Consider the following 17,399-nt stretch of genomic DNA (forward strand, 5'->3'; position numbering starts at 1 on the left):
CTTGCCGGTTTTGTGTTTGGGTTTTGCGTTAAAAGCCCTCGATACCCTGAACTTGAACAGTGGGTTGTTATCCACTATGATGTTTATGTGTCGCTGAATGCTTCTGAATACGGTGCAGTAATTCAATAAAGGCTTTTGGTGAATATCTTTGTTGTGGAACCATTTATAATCACACCACACAAAAACAAGAATGCAAAAGGTGAAAGTATTAACTGTAAAACTGTCGTGCACATTCAGTGGTGATTCATTTGCTAACTGTGAGAAATATTTTCATTTTAAAGTTTCCAATTTCTCGCCACACAACACATTTTGAAAATGAAAATTCCGTGGCCTGTCAGAGTTAAATATCAGTGTGTGGTGTTGGCGTTTGTCTTCATGATTTTCACTTTTCCTACTCTGCATACATTGATTATGTCATTTTGTAAACTCTTCTCAATGTATGGAGTGTTATTAAGGTGTCAGTCACATGTTCTCTAGGGAATGGGATGCACCTGAGCCAAATACGTGTGTCACAGCAAAGGGGCTGAATTACTGTTAGGCCAAGGATTGCAAGAGTTCCTGTTCAGAGAGATTAAAAGTATTGATATGGGTTTCTGTCGCCTTCTAGGATGATGTTGTAAAATCCACCTTAATGAAAGAAACAGCATCTGTGTGTCTGTCTGGGTGTCTTTCTGGTTGTGATGTATCTGACATTGCCATAGATGGTGCATCACAAACAGCAGCACTCCTTTTCATTCATTCATTTACTTTCCACCTCTTATCCTACTTCAGGTTGCCAGAGCAATAGTCTCAGCAGTGAGGCACAAACATTCTTCTCTCCAGCCACACTTCCCAGCTCATTAGTGTGAGGTTCCAAGGTGTTCCCAGGTCTTCTAGAAGATATAATCTCAGAACTCTGGGTCTTCTTGGGGTCTGCATCCAGCTGGTCATGCCCAGTAAACCTCCCTGGGATAAATCAGATTACCAAACCTCTCAATTGGCTCCTCTCGAAGCGGAGGATCAGCAGCTCTACTCCGAGTCTCTCCCAGATGTCTGTACTTTTCATCCTATCCTCCATAGTTTATCTGACACTCTGCTTCCATCTAAATATTTCCCTCTGAGGTATCACTTCAAGTCGTTGCACTATTTAGTATGTGACACTTGTTTAATTAGACTATTAGCACCTCTGAGATGACGGACACATCACATGTTTGGAGACACCTGCACTCACCTCTCATGGTCACCTGCACTCGCTCACTTGTTTTCTTCTCAGTCTTCTTCCCTTCTTCCTCCACCTCACACCAGTAATTGCCGGACTTCTCTGGTCGAGCTGATGGAATTCTGAACTCCGACTTTGAAGCTCTTTGACTCACAGATTCCTGGTCTCTGTAGAATTTGTATCTCAGTCGTGTCTCCTGCACTCGGCTCTCAGACTGACACCTGAGGGTCACAGTGTCACCTTCCCAAAATGTTGTATTAGGGTGGACTGTCAGGGTGGGGTTACTGAAGAGCTCTGTGAAGAACAAAAGAGAACAATAAACAGTCATAGAAACTGCAGGTGTATACCTAAGAAAATGAAAAGTCTGAGCTCTTACTATCTGACAAAATCAGCAGCTGTACGTGTTTGAGCTCAACAGTAAACTACACCTTGTGAATAAAATACAATTTAAAAACTTGTGATATATAATAAAAGAGCAAGTTATAACAAAGATTTCATTATAAATTGAAGTCGGTGACTTTCATGAGTCAGATGCCTTTGGTCCCCTGTGTTCAGCGCACTCTTACAAAGTTAAACATATTTAGTTCAGTTTATTTTGAACTCCACCAAGTAAAAATGACACCTTGTTGTGCAGATATTGCCTTACAGGTTTGGTTTCTGGTTCAGCTCCTAACTGTCGTGCCTTCTGCATTGAGTTTACGTGTTCATCTCATTTGTGTGAACGTCATTCGTGTCTTCTGCTCAGTCTGTTACTCTCAGTGTTTCTCTGATGTTCTCACGTCACACCAATGGCTGATTTCTGTCTTGTCCAACTGCCACCACCACAAGTTTTCATTCCTTTCAGCTTGAAGTTGGACAAGAGGAAAGTTGTGAATTGATGAGTGTGTTCTTGTACACTTGGCTTTCTTTATAAACGTACTGCAAATGTTGAACTTTGACTTTGAAATTAAGAATTGATAACAAGAGAATGTGGCCTGCTCTTCTAAGAAATGTATATCACCACAGACAGACTTGACATAAACTGCTCTTGTGTGTTTTACTGCTCAGAAATTTAATGTGTTTAAACTGACAAAGAACAGAATAAAATAAATATAAACCTGATATTATTATGAATACACGCACACTGATGAGTACAAAATTCAGTTTATCACCACAACACAACACATTTACTGAATAAACTCCGCTCTCCTAACACTCAGCTAGGCCTCCTTTGACTCTCAGAACAGCCTCAGTTTGGACTCCACAAGATGTCATTAACAGTCCCTTTGAGATTCTGGTCCACGTTGACCTGAGGGCATCAGGCAGTTTCTGCAGATTTGTCAGCTGCACATTCAGGCTGTGAATCTCCTGTTCCACCTCATCACAAAGGTGTGCTACTGGTTTCAGATCTGCTGACTGGGAAGGACACTGAAGAATACTCAACTTATTGTCACCTTCATGAATGAAGTTTGAGATGATTTTTGCTTTGTGACATGATGTGTCATCAGGCTGGGAGTAGCCATTAGAAGATGGGCCAGATGTGGCCATTAAGGATGTACAAGCGGTGATTGATTGGTATTAACAGGCTGAAAATGTGTCAAGAAAAATTTTACACACAATTACAGCACCACCAGCAGCCTGGACTGTTGACACAAGGCAGGCTGGGTGTTTGGATTCATGCTGTTGGTGTCAAATTCAGACCTGACCATTTGTGTGCTTCACTAGAAACTGAGATTCATCAGCCCAGACTACATTTTTCCAGTCTTCAACTGTCCAGTTTAGGTCGGCTGGTGACCACTATCCCCTCAGCCATGTGTTCTTGCTTGACAGAATTAAAACCCAAGTTGGTTCTCTGCTGTAGTAGCCCCTCCACCTGAAGGTTTGATGAGTTCTGTGATGCTTTTCTTCTTCTCCACTGTTGTACAGGCTGGTTATCTCAGTTACCACAGCTGTTCTGCCGGCTCAAACCAGTCTGGCTGTTCTCCTCTGATCTCTTTAATCAGCGAGATGTTTCTGTCCACAGAGCTGACACTCCCTGGGTGATTTTGTTTTTCATCACACCATTCTAAATAAACTCTGGAGACTCTTATGTGTGAAAATCCCAGGAGATCAGCATGCACACAATTACACAAACCAGTCCATCTGCCACCAACAATCACATCACGGTGGAAATCATTGAAATCACATTCTGGTCTTTGATGTTATCATTAACTAAAGCTGCTGACCATGAGTTATTGTAAAGTAAACAAGTAAAGAACACTTTCACAGTCAAAAGTTACAAAGTGATGAACAATAAACCAATAATAAATTGAAATATAAAAAGAAATTACAAAACAAGAACAATATAAACAAACACACACAGATAGCAGCGCTACCCAAACGCCTGTCTGATGAGACGCATCTGAAGTTGACACTTAAAAAGTTCAACATTGGAATTCATCGAAGGGTCAGGAGCTTCACACCAAACTAAGTCACCTGGACGCAGCTAAACATTCAAGAAAGACGACAGACAAGAAAATGGCCTGCGCCTGCTGTGGCAGAGAGTCTCCTTTCTTGAGGCTGATGTGCCACCTTCACCACAGTTTAGTTCAAAATATTTCATTACCATTAAAATCAAACCTTTTTTTTTCTAATGCTCACATTTTGAGGATCAGTTAGCCAGAACATAAAAGCAGAGACATCACTCTGGACTGATGAGTGACAACAGGGATCAGGATTTGAATCCTGACATTTCTGCTGGCAGTGGCTCAGTTCAGCTCATTGAGATACTGAGAGAAATGCCCAGACGTACCACTCCTTGTCACAACGGTGGCACAAGATGACAGATAATTACACAGACTGGACTGAGCCAAGAAGAAATGAGCTGAGTCCAAATTCACACTAGGAGAGCCCTGCATGGTGGAGCAGGAAATTAAAAGTAAAAGCGAAAATTATGGAGCTTAATGGCCTTTCACTGTGTTTGGGTCAATGTGTTTCTATACCTGCTAGAGCAGGAGACACTTCATCAATATTTTATAGATGCCATTTCAGAGTGCACAGTGAATTAGAGGAGACATCTAATGTCCCATCTGTTCTTCCACCACAGTAGATTTATTACGACATGAGGTTCAGCTGCTCAAGTCTGTTACCTCCATGACTGCGTGGTCTCTCTGCTGCTCAAACACTTCATGTCTGCAGTGACAGTGTGACCAGCACAAGTGACTTTACCAGAAAATAACTGGACATGACAGACATTGTTAGTCAGCAAAGATGTTAACTAAAATGAAGGCTTTCTGATTGTTTTACTGCAGGATGTTCATGTTTTGTCCAAATTTCACAGAAGTATGAGGTCAGGATTTAAATGACACAACTGACCAAATAGGACCAGAAAAAAAGACCAAAGCTGGAAAAACTATAAAAACGTCAAAAATGTCAAAATGCATTTCTGGAGGCCAATCCGTTTAGAATAAATTTAGCAAGTGTAGCAAATGGTCAGGGCCCTTACCCAGCTGGGACGCCCCATGCTAGAAGGACCGGGGAGCAAGTGTGGCCAGATCATTACCTCCCTGGAGTGCTAGATGGCAACCCGCTGGGTTGCAGCGATGCCTAGGACTCCCACAGGCCTCCATGGGAGTTGGAGTTTGATACAGCCAACAGATACTACTTGGGAGGAGGAAGACAAAGATTGCCGAGGAAAAGGGGAGGAGAAAAAGAAAGAGAGAGAGAAAAACTATTGTATTGTGTGGTGCTTGGATCTTTTGGGCTGTTTAACTTGTGGGAACGGTAAAGGCATTGCCCACAAGAGAGAAAAGAAAAGAAAAATCACGTGTACCTCTTGCGTCTGTCTGAGTCGGGTTGGGTGGCTGGTACTCCCCTACTGGTGCCATATGACATATCAGGGTCTCTAGCTTTTCTTTAACTGAATGAGCTAACAGAATAAATTAATAAACAAGAGAAAAGCCATTTCAGGAGGTGAACTGTGGATATCTACTGTTAAAAATGGAATGAATTCATAAAAGCGATCAAACTTTCAGCACAGCAAACTCCTCTCATCCAAAGGTACAGAGTGGCCAAGTGGAGAAAAGCCCTCAGCTGTGCTCTACAGACATCGACCCCTGTCCCAACCTTAGTCACACACTCACCATGAGCAGTCAGTGTCACACGATGGCTGAGTCCTAAGAATTGACGGTAATCAGCACTGTAGGCGTCACATTGGTATTCTCCACTGTCAGACTGACTCACAGACTCGATGGTGTAAGTGCTTTCAGTGATCTGTTTAATTGGAGAATCACGTCTGCTGCCAACTTTGTGAAGCTGATATGACCAGTCAGTGACGCTGCCCTCAACACTGCACTCCATTGTCACTTTGTCCCCGATGTACACAGGTGTCCTCTCAGTCCTCAGTGTCAATGTCACATTTCTGTGTCCTGTGAGGAAAAAAGATCAGAATGACAAACTGGATTGGAGGAGACAGAAACACAGACGACTATTTCACTGACAGAGATAACTGAACAATCCATCACTCCATCATTGAGCCCCTTTCACTGTGATTACTGTCATGAAGAACTTTAGAAAGCATTTACCATTTGAATAAACGTACTGTGGAGTTCAGTGAAGGAGTCCAATCACATCACTGACAACATTTAGAGGACAAGAATAGGAAAGAACAAGAAACTAAAAGACAAAGTGATTTATACAAACACTTTAGAGAAATGCTGAATAGAGACCTGATTATGAAGTACTGGGACAGCAGGGTGGGCTCTTGTGACAGCCGTCCACAGCCAGACCAACTTCAAGGAGGGAAAAGGTTAACCAGAACTGCACTTTTATGAATTATTTATTAATATATCAAGGGAGGGATGTTCACATGGAGACAACAAAGAACGAATTTATAAAGGCAATCGAACAAACTGGCGCCTTTCCAGATCTACATATTCCAATTTTAACTCTAACCAGCTCTGCCCTACTTAAGGTGATCTGCAGCACTCAGTCCTGCTCTGTGCCATAGTGATGGTATCTCCTTCTCAGCCAGAAACACCCCATTATCCATCTATTATCCATCCATCCTGCTATATCCTAACTACAGGGTCATGAGGGTCTGCTGGAGCCAATCCCAGCCAGCACAGGGCAAGGCAGGAAACAAACCCGGGCAGGATGCCACCCTACCACAGGGCACACACACACACACTAGGGACAATTTAGAATCGCCAATGCACCTAACCTGCATGTCTTTGGACTGTGGGAGGAAACCGATTAACGGAGGAAACCCACGCAGACACGGGAGAACATGCAAACTCCAGGCTGAGAGGATCCAAACCCAGGTCTCCTAACTGTGAAGCAGCAGCACTACCCACTGAGCCACCAAGCCGCCCACACCCCCATCTTAAAATGTCTAATTACATTTAATTACTTGCAGAGTTGAACACAACACAGAAAACACCACAACAAATTTGAATTCAAAATCAGTATAAACAACAATATACACAGAGAAAAGTAAATTATTAAATTTGCATTACCACCATCTAATATTTAAAACATTTGAAAAATTAAGTTTTCCAGTCAGTCTGACTGAAGTGAGTTTTTGCTGTCACCTAATTATTTTAACTAGCAAAATACCGCGCTACTTAGTGAAATACTGCCTAAATATTTTTATTAAGAAAAAAGTAAACATATTTAAACTGAGGGAAAATATACAAAAATTATTTGTTAAGGATCTCTTTGCATACCACATTGTGAGTTCGGCCCTCCGGTTGTAATATGACCAAGCTGTGCGCTGAGCTCACTCTTGAGCATGCAACATACAGTTGGCCATGTGAAAAGCAATCCTGCCTCAAATCAATGCCAACCTTTTGTAGGGTCTGTCCCTGAGACTTATTAATTGTCATTTGAAGCAGAGCCTTACTGGAAATTGAAGGCATTTGAATTGAAATGGGAGATTAGATGGTATAACGGGATGCGAGGAATAAAAACTGCCTCAACTGAGGCACTGCCAGTAAAAATAGTTGCTTCAATTAGGTTGTTTTGTAGAGATGTGACCTGAAGTCTCATGCCGTTACAAAGTTTCGGTGGCTGTAAGTTTCTCAGTAACATTATTGGTGCCCAACCTTCAAAATGAGATTATGCTCAGGAGTGCCTGGAGGATTTAGAGTGTTGAGAAACTCTACCGGATAATGTACCACATCTTCTACTTCTACAACTGAATCAACAGACTGATATGTTTTGGTTGTGAAGGTAGTTCTTGAAGTAAAATGTGGTTTATAGTCGTAGTCATGTCATTTTTTGGTGTCAGGATAGCTCTCTCTCTCAACCATGACACGTCATTTTGGTGGAGATTTTGTAGATGGGGTAAACATTTTGAAGAAGGCTTTGTAAGGTATTCATGATGAGACACAGATTTGTAGGAATATTTATTTTACGATTTTCTTGTATGAAGGTGCCATCACCTATACTCATCAGAAGAGCAGAGAACTCCCCAGCTTTTTGTCGCCTTTCAAATGAACTCTCATGTTTATTTTTAAAGTAACAACATTGATTTGTGGCCATAGGTATGAAGATTTCAGAGATGCTTTAACTTCATCAGCGCGTTCCTCTGGGCACGACTGGTAGGGTTTGCGGAAGTCTCCAGCCAGCAACACTGTCAAGCCTTCCAATAAGTTTGTTGGTGTTTCGGATGTCTTGGAGGGTCCTGTCTAAAGCCTCAATACCTGCTCTGTGTGCCATAGTGCATTCATCCCAGACAATAAGCTGACAATGTCAGCACTTCAGCCATGTTGCTCTGCTTTGATATGTTACACATGGGGGGATTCAGTATGGTTGAGGTTCAGAGGCAGCTTGAAAGTTGAATGAGCAGTTCTGCCACCCTCAAGAAGAGTTGCAGCAATGCCAGAAGAAGCCACAGCTATGGCAATGTTATGTTTTGCTCGGATTTTTGCAAGGAGAAGGTTTATTAGGAATGTCTTACCAGTTCCTCCTGGAGCATCAAGGAAAAACACAGTGCCAGTGTCTGAGGCAACGCTGCTCATGATTTGCTCATAAACTGACTTTTGGTGACTATTTAGCAACCGCTCGTTATTTGTGACTATATTGGCCAATTGCGAGGTGTTGTAAGATGTCTCTTTCAAGTACTCGGGATTTGATGTAAGTTGTGCCAGTTCTGTGAAAGGTGAAGGCAAACCGTAATGATGAAGAGATTGACCTCCAATAGCAATGACGTAGTTTTCAAGCAACTGTAGACACTTGTTATAGATCAAATTTAACCACTGGTGGACTTCTGTTCGTATATAATCTCTTATAGTCTGTCTTCTAACATCTTCTGCAATTTTGTGTTCATGTTTTTCCCATAGGTTTAAGGGGGTTTCCATTTGGCAGAACACCAACATGACAGCAAATAGTTCACGGATCTTTTGAGGTGAGCGAGACAGAGCAGCTTCCTGTAGAGTCTCGTCCCAGTTGATATCATCATGTAATAAACCGAGTGCCCTGCAGGCTGACTTACAGGTTGGATGTAGGACACCATCAACTGTTCTGAGAGATTTGAAAGATGTGGGACCTGTGATTTTGTTGAGCAGCAGTCGAAGATGGTAGCATTCAGAGTTATTCGGGTGTACAGTGTAGACCCGTCCCAGTACATGATCCTTTTTTACTCCCGAATATCCTGGTACAGGGTTGCCCTGTTTCCTTTGACGAAACATGTTGTTTGCCCACACATAATATGATGGAATTTCATTATAATGAAGTTGTTTAGCAAAATCATCGTGTTTGCAAAGGTCAAAGAACGCTAAAAGGGTCGTTTGTGGTGGATTGTGTACTTTATCGGCAACATTGCCTTCTGTGAAATAAATTGTTTGTCCGTTCTGAAGATGCACAGCAAGATGAACGACGGAGGGAAACGTTCATGAATGGGAAAACAGAAAATGCGGCAGGCTGCTTCAGAGCTACTAATGTAACGACCAGCTTCAGTATCGAGATTCTTCGTCATTTTGATTTTGTATTGTAAATACTGCCTGGTCACTTCACTTGTTAACATACTTGCAGATGTATTTGATTTATTTTACTGAATTGCAAAATTCAACATTGATGTGAGCATTGAAGAAGCGGGACAGCACAGGACTATAAGGGACCACCCATCTGTTGTCGATATCTACTCCTTTGATGTTAATTGTATGACCTCCATCAGCAGGTGGCCCGGCGGTACTGAGGGTAACCATCTTCTCTGGTCTGAGTTTCTGAGATGAACGGACGCGGGTACTTCTTAGTGCATATTCTGTTGATCATGCAGGGTGAGTTGATATTATGAGGTCCACATGGGCCGTGAATCATGGTGGATTTTACTATTTTGTGTAGGGTAGGGTCAGTGTGTGGATCAAGAATTTCTGCACGAATGAGTTGATCGATGACAGCTGGTTTAATCCTATCCTTTAGCCATAATAGAATGTGTGCATGGGGAATACCTCGCTTTTGCCACTCTATGGTGTACATGTAGCAATTTGTACAGCCGAAAATGTTACTCTTCGTGAGCAAGTCTATCATTTTGCGAATCTTGAGATGAAATACATACTGATAAGATCGTGGCGATCGTCAGGTTTTTGATGTGAAAGGAGAACTTCAGTGATGTCAGTCCATTTAGGATTGCAAGTAAATGTGATGAATAAGTCAGGGCGGCCATAATGACGTACGTATGTCATTGCGTCTTGTGTACCGCTCGTGCATATAGCGGGGTCCTCCAGTGAAGGAAGATGGTAATATCACAGCTTGACCAAGTTCTATTAAATCAGTGTTGTTTTCGTCAATAGCATCTTTCAAGTGATGTAATTTTCAGCTCGTAGTTTTTTCTGATTTAGTCTGATATAATTTAGTCTTTCGGATTCAATTTTTGCGTACATATCAACTAAAAACTGATTTAATAAAGTTCGGAAGAAAAGGATAGTATTATCATGATGTTGTCTGATCATAAGCCGGTATGAATAGAAGTTTGCTGCAGAAACGGTTTTGATCATAGGTAACTTACTGGCAACATGAACTTGAGGTATAGACACAGAATAGCCGTCTTCACCATAGCAGAACATGAGAGGATATTGAAGTGCATCATAGGATCTGTGGGTTTCCTTAATGAATTGCAGTTTATTGTCTCTGGTTTTCAAGACAATATCTCTATTGTTGAACGTTTGCCCAACGATGACAACACCAACTTGATGAACTGTGGGCTTATTAAATCTGCCTTTGTGTGCATGTAATGGTTTTTTGTCGGCGTGAATGACAACTTTGAAGTCTTTGTCTTCATCTGAAATACTGTCCATTGTGGAGTGGAAGTCCTGGATGTAAGTGTTGCAGTCATGGAGCATTTTTTGTAATTGCTTGACCAAGGGTATATTAAGTCCAGAAAAATTAGCGCAGCGATTTGTGCTTCCTTTTCATGTCCCTGACGAATTAAATTTGCAAAATGTGTGTTCCTCACTGGCATAGGTAAAGACTGCCAATCAAGTGATACACTTGTTCTTGAAACTTTAATGAAGGCATAAAATTTCCCTCAACGATTTGGTTAGCACCAAATGACGTCATTTGAAATGCACTGTTGTACTTTCGAATGTTGTTCAAGAAATGCTCACTTTGAGGATGTTCGCCATTTAACAGGCCCTCAAGAAGGTCAGGAAGCTTACATAAAGGAGGGAGAGACTTTACCACCGTTACAGCACAAACCAGGAGACTCGCATTTCCACTTCTGAGGCTTGACAATAGTCACAGTGAACATCCATGGATCCAATGTGTACTGTTTTGTCAGATTCATAATGTATGATTTGGGTCGACTGCAAATCCACAATCGGCTTTTTGAGCCAAACCTGTTGTTTTCATATAAGCCGCTTTTCATTATTGGGATCGTATCTAGAAACAGAAGCTCTATGAACTTGTGGATTTCCTTGCAAGTATTTAGCGACAGCGTCTCTATGAACTTGTGGATTTTCTTGCAGTATTTAGCGACAGTGTCTCTATGAAATTGTGGATTCGCTTGCAGTATTAGCGACAGCGTCCCTATTAACTTGTGGATGTGCTTGCAGTATTTAGCTACAGTGTCCCTATTAACTTGTGGATTTGCTTGTAGTATTTAGCGACAGCGTCCCTATGAGCAGCAGCCGTACTTATGAATATGCTAAAACAGTGGAGAAGCTGTGAAAAGGCTGCTTCCTTGGAGAAGCAAGGAAAGGAATGAACACAACGCAGCGAAGAACGGCCTTATATGGGCAGTCAATTACATGGGAGGCGTGCTGATTTCCGCAGCAGCCTCACTTATAAATATGCCAAGCACAGTCCTTCATCCACGAATATTTACCTTATATGGGCAGGCACTTAATTACGTGGGAGGCATGATGATGCGAGGCAAGGCGCAACTCCGCCTCACACAGCGACCGAAGCGCGCCTATGGCCGTATACAGTATACGAAAGTAGGTTTCAGTTATGACCGTTATGCGTAGAATTTCGAAATGAAACCTGCCTAACTTTTGTAAGTAAGTTGTAAGGAATGAGCCTGCCAAATTTCAGCCTTCCACCTAAAAGTTGGAGAATTAGTGATGAGTGAGTCAGTGAGTCAGTCAGTCAGTGAGTGAGTGAATCAGTGAGTGAGTGAGTGAGTCAGTCAGTCAGTCAGTCAGTGAGGGCTTTGCCTTTTATTAGTATAGATAACAATTCTTGTCTTTGCTTCATTTCAAATTAACAACAATCCTCAGTCGCTGTCATCGTCATTTTGTTACCCCGATGTCACTCAGCATTATCAGTGGGACGCTTGGTCTGACTTTCTTTTCTCATTTTCTTCACACTACTAAAGATTCTTTGATGATAAGCACAGGAACAGGTTAGCTTTAGTGAATTTAGACAAAGTTGAAAATTCAGGTTTCTCATAGCAGAACTTTGTAACTGGATATTGAGTCATGAGAATTGTGAGATTCCTGTTGTGAAATTTAATTTAAATTTTTTACTGTCTTTTGAAATAGTAATGGAAAGATCTTTTGCAGATTATTAACATACATGTGACCTCTCACCGTGTGATAACAAGTATATGTGTAAGAAAAGAAAGACAAATCAATTCAAAAGGCACCAAAACAGCAGATATGTAATTTGATCTTAAAAATAAATGAAATTTAACAGTATCATCAGAAAGGGAAATCAAGGCTTTGGAATGAAAACGACTCTACCAGCACTGACATGGCAGAATTTGTGGGAAGGCGGAGTGAAACAGCACCTTAGTGCTGGGCAGGGTGGGAACTGAGTGATCTCTCAGCTGATGTCACTACAAAGCTGCTACCACCCACAGAAGTGCAGGAGTTTCTCTTATTTCTTAAAGTGTAAGGAGTCTCTTCTGAGGGCCTCTGTCTCCAAATGCAGAAATCACATTTTCCCAATTCTGGTGTTTGATGTTATCATTAGCTGAAGCTCCTGACCTCTAACTGCCTGATTTTATGCACTGTGCCGCTGCCACATGATTGGCTGATTAGATAATTGCATGAATAAGCAGGTGTACAGGTGTTCCTAATAATCTGCTCAGTGAGTGTACTTTGTGTAGTAGTTAAACTGTCATCTGACACACATCACTGTCTATGAATGTTTGTTCGCTTTTCTAAGAACCTTTTGAATTGTAAATTCCAGAGAGAAATTAGACAACAAAATTACAGAAGCAGGTCTAGAAATTGCCAGGAGAAGAAAAATAAAAGTGTCAGTTATTGAGTAGATTTGGGGAATAATATTTCAATAAGATGATAAAAGGGAACAATACTACACACTATTACTACAGTGATGTGTCTTCATGAGTTAAAGTAAAGTAAGGAAGGAAAGAAAACTTTCACAGTCCAAAGTCACAAAACGATGAACAATAAATCAAAAATAAAATGATATATCAAAACTAAATACAAAAACAAAAAATCACACAGATGGTAGCGCTACAAAAACACCTGTCTGAAGAGACGCATGTGAAGTTGACACTTAAACAGTTCAATATTGGAATTCATCGAAGCTTCAGCAGCTTCACGCCAAACTAAGTCACCTGGACGCAGCTAAACATTCAAGAAAGATGACAGACAAGAAAATGGCCTGTGCCTGCTGTGGCAGAGAGTCTCCTTTCGTGATGCTGATGTGCCATCTTCACCACAGTTTAGTTCAAAATGGTTTATCACCATTAAAATCAAACCTTTTTCTCTATTACTCACATTCTGAGGAGCTGTTAACCAGAGCATAAAAACAGAGACATCACTCTGGACTGATGAGTGATAACAGGGATCAGGATTTGAATCCTGATGTTTCTGCTACCAGTGACTCAGTTCAGCTCAATGAGATACTCACACAAATGAACAGACGTGCCACTCCTTGTCACAAATGTGCAACACGATGACTGATAATTACACAGACTGGACTGAGCCAAGAAGAAATGAGCTGAGTCCAAATTCACATTGGGAGAGCCCTGCATGGTAGAGCAAAAATTAAAACCTAAAGTGAAACTTATGGAGCTTAATGGACTTTCACTGTGTTTGGGTCAATGTCTTTCTATACCTGCTAGAGCAGGAGTCACTTCATCAATATTTTACAGAGGTCATCTCAGAGTGGACAGTGAATTATAGGAGACATCACTGTTTACAGTCCCTTGTTCTTCCACCACAGTGGATTTGTTACAACGTGAAGTTCAGCTGCTCAAGTCTGTTACCTCCATGACTGCGGTGGTCTCTCTGTTGCTCAAACACTTCATCTCTGCAGTGACAGTGTGACCAGCACAAATGACTTTACCAGAAACTAACTGGACATGACAGATGTTGTTAGACAGTAAGGATGTTAACTAAAATGAAAGCTTTCTGATTGTTTTACCACAGGATGTTCATATTTTGTCCAAATTTCACAGAAGTACGAGGTCAGGATTTAAATGACACAACTGACCAAACAGGACCACAAAAAGAAGACCAAAGCTGAAAAACTACAAGAAATTTGCACAAAAAGTCGAAATGTATTTCTAAAAGGCCAAAACATTTAGAATAAATTTAGTGACATATCAGGGTCTCCAGCTCTTCTGGGACTGAATGAGCTAACAAAGAAAAAGAAAACAAGACAAGAGCCATTTCAGGAGGTGTATTGTGGATATCTACTGTTAAAAATGGAATGAATTCATAAAAGCGGTCAAACATTCTGCACAGAAAACTCCTCTCAACTAAAGGCACAGAGTAGCCAACTGGAGAGAAAGCCCTCTGTGTGCTCTGCATTGTTAGACCACCGTGGCCTGCTGACCCACCTTAGTCACAGACTCACCATGAACAGTCAGTGTCACACGATTGCTGGGTGCTAAGACTTGATGGCCATCAGCTCTGTAGACGTCACATTGGTATTCTCCACTGTCAGACTGACTCACAGACTTGATGGTGTAAGTGTGTTCAGTGGTCTGATTAATTTGATCATAATGTCCGTTACCAACTTTGTAAAAGCGATATGACCAGTCAGTGACGCTGCCCTCAACACTGCACTCCATTGTCACTTTGTCTCCTATGTACACAGGTGTCCTCTCAGTCCTCAGTGTCAGTGTCACCTTAGTGGTTCCTGTGAGGAAAAAAGATCAGAATGACAAACTGGATTGGAGGAGACAGAAACACAGATGACGATTTCACTTGACAAAGATAACTGAACAATCCATCACTCCATCATTGAGCCCCTTTCACTGTGAGTGCTGTCATGAAGAACATAAGAAAGCATTTACCATTTGAATAAACGTACTGTGAAGTTCAGTGAAGGAGTCCAATCACATCACTGCTAACATTTAGAGGACAAAAATAGGAAAGAACAAGAAACTAAAAGACAAAGTGATTTATACAAACACTTTAGAGAAATGGTAAATAGAGACTTGATTATGAAGTACTGGGACAGCAGAGTGGGCTCTTGTGAAAGCCGCCCACAGCCAGACCAACTTCAAGGAGTGAAAAGGTTAACCAGAACTGCACTTTTATTAATTATTTATTAATATATGAAGGAGGGATGTTCACATGGAGACACAAAGAACAAATTTATAAAGGCAATCAAACAAACTGGTGCCTTTCCAGACCTACATATTCCAATATTAACCCTGTAACCCTCCATAAGAAAATGCTCCCATCATCTTCTCTCATTTCCCTCTTATTCTCCATAGACGCTGATGTCTCCTTCTTCTTGGTGACTTCAGTATTCCTGTCACTATCCTCCTTACTTTACTTTCAAGTAGCTACTGACACACTTGGGCCATAACTGAGGATAACACTTAGACTTTCACTCTGCTTCACAGACACCAAATCAGAACTCCATATAATGTCTCCTGGTGTCCCCACACACCCCATTCTTCATTAGCCTTTTAAAGGATGAGGCCTCCAAAGATTTTACTGGCTACCCTACAAGATTGGACAGCATGACCTATTGTTGTATGTTCTCCTCTGGTATTGTGTAGTTGTTGTTACCACCTGACGTCTCCTCCCTGGTTTGATTAGAAGACCAGGTCTCTCCATATCCTGCTAGCCCACCTCCCTCTTGTGTCCTCTGGTTGCATTTCATGACGCCACCAAGGCCACAGTCTCCCACACCTCTTATCCTCATCCTGAGGTTTCTGCCTGCTGTTCTTCTGGGAAATGTCAGACACATTCAAGTCATGCTGCCCCTAGTGGTGCCCACCTATGATGTGCAGGACCCTCTCTATTGTCTGACCAGCTCTGCCCTACTGAAGGTGATTTGCAGCACTCAGTCCTGCTCTGTGCCATACTGATGGTATCTCCTTCCCAGCCAGAAACACCCCATCATAAAATGTCTAATTATATTTAATTACTTGCAGATTTGAACATAACAACGGAACACACCACAATAAATTTGAATTCAAAATCAGAATAAACAACAAAATACACAGAGAAAAAGTGAATGATTAAATACACATTATAATCATCTGATAATTAAAACATTTGAAAAATTTAAATTTTCCATCCATTCTGACTGAAGTGAGTCTTTGCTGTCACCTAACTATTTTAATAACAATTTTGACTTCATTTAGATTAACATCTCTCAGTCACTGTCTTTGTCATTTTGTGACCCCGATGTCACTCAGCATTATCAGTGGGACGCTTGGTCTGACTTTCCTTTCTTATTTTCTTCACACTACTGAAGATTCTTTGATGATCAGCACAAGAACAGGGCAGCTTTAGTGAATTTAGTCAAAGATGAAAGTTCAAGGCCTCTATGTATAACTCCGCGTAGAACTTGCACTATAACATGGCGTAAGCACAAAAGTCAAACATCATAAACTTCATCTTAAAATCGCTTAATTAACCAGTTTCTCAAATCACATCGAATTAAAGTAGCACGTTAAATGCTTTGTTTTGTATTTAATCTTCTACTCGTATGTGATCTATGTGTGTGAATCACTACTTGCTTCTTAAACTGGCTCTCTTCCTCCAACTGGACACAGAGTCCATTACATTTGTGATATTACAGCTCTCTGAATAACTAAAATACTGAGATGTATACGTGATATCATTTTCATGATGATAGGAGCTAAAGCACATTATTAAACATGGGTTTCATGAGCCTCGTGCTCATGACAAGCATTTATCTTTGTCTAAATTTGTCGCCATGCTTTTAGCTGTGTTGTTATTTTCTCTTTCTGTTTTATATTCAATATATATTGGCGTACTTGCCCAAGAGTCCTTGCTTTTCTTCCCCAAGTAACCGATGCCATACAATCAGCTCTGTAATAGACGCTAAGCCATCTGTTAGCTTAGCCGATTCTTCAAAACGCTAAAGAACATTGAAATATCTTTTGTAGTACATGTTTAATTATTCTACCCTTCACGCAATTCCCAGTGAAGAATATAGATTATTTAAATGAAGTTAAAGTTTTACGTGTATAATTTAACAAACATATTTTGCTACATTTCACCTTAAAATGATATCGCCATCATATGTAAATAATGCTTTTATAAAGTGACCTGGTTGTGTAATATTATAACTGTAGGGCAAGTTTACAGTGGGGTGAGTGTACTTATAAGTCCTAACAGTTCTACAAGGAGCAATTGATTGAGTGCATTTAAAGTTCTGTTTCTGTACCGCGAGGTCCGTACAGGAAAGGCTTTAAAATGTTTTGCCGTGGCTGAGGTAGCGTGTCCAAAGCTGTATACCGATAATTTCTTCCGATCAGCTGCTGCTGTGATTCACACTCAGATACAGTGATATAAATACTCCGAAATGTGCAGTGAGAGTAATATGGAAAAAG

Source organism: Polypterus senegalus, chromosome 18 (assembly GCF_016835505.1).
Source record: "Polypterus senegalus isolate Bchr_013 chromosome 18, ASM1683550v1, whole genome shotgun sequence".
In the NCBI taxonomy this organism is placed as follows: domain Eukaryota; kingdom Metazoa; phylum Chordata; class Cladistia; order Polypteriformes; family Polypteridae; genus Polypterus; species Polypterus senegalus.